The sequence below is a fragment of the Cyprinus carpio genome, chromosome B9 (genome assembly GCF_018340385.1).
Source record: "Cyprinus carpio isolate SPL01 chromosome B9, ASM1834038v1, whole genome shotgun sequence".
NCBI lineage: Eukaryota > Metazoa > Chordata > Actinopteri > Cypriniformes > Cyprinidae > Cyprinus > Cyprinus carpio.
The window spans coordinates 33,709,498-33,713,045 of record NC_056605.1 but is presented as its reverse complement, the minus strand read 5'-3'; the positions used below and the strand labels follow the sequence as shown (position 1 = coordinate 33,713,045).

At 35.1% G+C, this 3,548-nt stretch overlaps 1 pseudogene; it reads right to left on the bottom strand.

The window, feature by feature from the left end:
* Positions 1–1,516: 1,516 nt before the first annotated feature.
* The window catches only part of LOC109111119, a 21,626-nt pseudogene continuing 19,594 nt past the window's right edge, over positions 1,517–3,548 (bottom strand).

Sequence of the window (3,548 nt, the reverse complement as noted above, 5' to 3'; positions counted from 1 at the left end):
GTTTGTGCAGTCATGTGTGTGTGATTTGTCATGTGTGACTCATGACATCATACTCTTCATCTTCGGGTGAATATGACACACTTCTGCCTGGTTTTCTTCACGTAGCTTTCATGATTTGTACAAAGAAATATTTCTCCTCTTCATCTTGAGTAAAGCTCATCAGAAACACAGATAGTTCTACATTGTGTCTTAGGACTGAGTTACATGCACGCACACACACACAAAACCAATAAAAGTAATTTAAGGTGCCGTGTGTCTCCTGAGTGCTTGTGATCAGATTTCATTGATGGAAGAGTCTCTGGTTTCATTGCTTCATGCAGTAACACTTTGATGTAGAAACTGATCCATGCTCATAGAGTGCAACAAAAAAGCAAAGGTGCATTGTTTCTTCACAGTGCGAGTATTTTCTCTGTTATGAGACTCTTTATCTAAAGAGTCTGTGGGTTCTGTCAGTGATTATTAGTGCAGACGGCTGTCTTTTCTCCTCATAACCGCACCCACACACTGCTATTCATTTCCCTGCCTGTGAACATAATAGACATACTTGTGTCCATTTATGTCTTATTTTCTGCTCTTCAAGTCTCTGTCAGATGCTGACAGTAACCCGGGGCTGCACAGCGTAACACAAACGAGCAAAGCAAACACGAGCTGAAAACACAACAGGACTGTGGGTGTGTGATGAACAGAGACACTTTTCCTTAATGGTATCACACATTCTCACATTTATAATGACAGTTAAACACCTTATGACGCATAAACTGTAGACGTTGCAGCAGGAAAATCTCTGGGATGAATTGATCAGCAATGGATGCTCTGCAGTGAATGGGTGCCGTCAGAATGAGAGTCCAAACAGCTGATAAAAACATCACAATAATGCACAAGTAATCCACAGCACTCCAGTCCATCAGTTAACATCTGGAGAAGACAAAAGCTGAAACAAATCCAGCATTAAGACGTTTTTAACTAAAATACATTGAATCCATAATCCATAATAACAGTTCCTCCAGTGAAAAAGTGCATCTCCTGTTGTCTCTCACATCAAAATCCAGACACATATTTGTTTAGATCTGTTTAAACGCTGCTTGATCTGTGCAGATTTCTCTCCTGATTCACACCAGAACACTTTTTCACTGGAGGAAGTGTTATTATGGATTATAGACTCTATGTATTTAAGTTAAAAACATCTTAATGATGGATGTGTGTCAGCTTGTGTCTTCTCCAGATGTTAACTGATGGACTGGAGTGCTGTGGATTATTGTGATGTTTTTATCAGCTGTTTGGACTCTCATTCTGACGGCACCCATTCACTGCAGAGCATCCATTGCTGAGACACTGATGCAATGCTACATTTCTACAAACCTGATGATGAAGACACAAACTCATCTGCATGTTATTCCCGCTGGACAGGCGTCAGGCGCTGGTTCTTTGGGAACTCAGGTGTCTCTGTGCTCTGCATCGCTCCCCAATGACACAACGTCTGAACGGTGAGAGCAGTGTTGGTTTGGCTCATTTTTTTTCATGACACATTGACCATAACCAGGTCCTGGCACACTAACAAAAACCCTGAAAAACCATCAGAGCTGAGGAGACGGATGCGTCCCAGACTGCGAGACCACAGATAAGACTGAAGAGTGAACACAAGCTCTGCTCTCTGACACTAACAATCATGAGGAATAAAAGAATAATGTCCAAAAATGAAAAAAGAAGACAATTCTGTCATCATCATTCATGTTCCATTTAAAAAACAAAAACACTTAAGAAATTGACTTTTGAACTTTATGTGGATCACAGCAATGAAAAAAAAAAACTGTCAAGTTACAAAAAGTACAAAAAAAGTATTAAATATGGTGCCTTTTGATGCATAAGACAAAATAGAAGAAAAAGAAAAAAAAAACTTTAATTAAAAATAACAAACCCAAATTATATTATTATCATCATCATTAATATTATTATTGTTATTATTCTTAATAATAATAATCTAATTATTATTTGAATTATTTGAGTCATAAAGGTTTACACAGCGAGTAAATAGAAGATACTTTTAATAAAAACAATTAATATTATTATTGTCATTATTAATACAATTGTTACATTATTAATGTATAATTATTAATTTTAGAATTATTTTATAACAACAACAACATACTAACTACATAACTATTTATTTATTTGAAATTTTACGTTCAGCTTCTGCTTTTCAGGGAAGAATGTCAGTCATAAATATTTGCATGCTGAGTAAATAATGACAGAAAGATATTTTTTGGTGAACTATCCCTTTAGTATCTATCACAAATCCTTACAAAGCATCATAAATTCAGAAACACGGATACAGCACAACATTATTGTCCATTAATCTGCTGCTGGACTTCACTGCAGAATTCAATCTTGAATGCTTTATGATAATGAGAAACAACAGTTGACTCATGAACTGTACTGATGGAAAATCTGCTGTTGATCTGTGCATCCATTAGTTTCTGGCCCACATTTGTTCTGGTTTAAAGCAGAGATCTGTGTGAGAGCATTACAAAGACCTTCAGAGAGCAATAACTAAATATCCTCTTTCACTGCACATCAGCAGATATCAAACATATTCACTTCATACTCCAGACTGACAGACCAAACCTGAAAATCCTCAATCTCGATATTCTGTTATCCATTTCACTTGCTATTAAAACAAATATGTGAAGCTACAGACAATAAACCTCATGTAAAGAGCAAGTCCAACAGACAGACATGAAGTGCTTTGGCTGAGCATCTGATCTGCTTCAGATATTAAGAGCATAAACCTGGACTAACCTCACGGGACGGTCCTCGATTAAAGAACCAGAGCCATTTAATGGCCAAAACATTCCGTCCACATAAACAACATTACACACACACACACACACACACACACACACACACACACACACACACACGTCTATGTTACTAACAGATTATTCATTTTTTTATTTATAAATTAATTTATTTTTCTATTTATTGTTTTAAATGTATATTTTTTCTTTTTAAATTTTTTTTTTTAATTTTTCTATTTTACAAAACATTTTTACATTTTTCTCATTTTAATTTATTAATTCATTAAATATATTAATTCATTAAAGTTTCATATTTTGTTTATAACTGGATCAACTTCTAACTTATGGATAAATGCCTTAAACGCCAATTAACAATCAGAAATATTATCAATTTAAGTACACTGACATTTTCAGATGAGAACAAAATTGAACTGAATAGATCTGAATAATGACTCTATTGTCTTCTGTAGAGCTGACTGACAGATTAAATTTAATTAGTTTGATAATTGATGACGTTTGCATCATTGATTCTGTTATTTTCCTGTGAAGCTCTTTTGAAATGATCTCCATTATATAAACTGGACTCTTCATAAATGCATGAAGTCATTGTAAAAAAAAAAAAAGACTCTCTGTGCATGATTTAAGTATAAAACTGTGAATATTGCACAGGCTGCTGTTTCATTCGTATGATTTCTGCCCTCCAGCTCTTCTGTGAGGCCCAGATAATCGTGATGCACTTTTAAAAATCGCTTC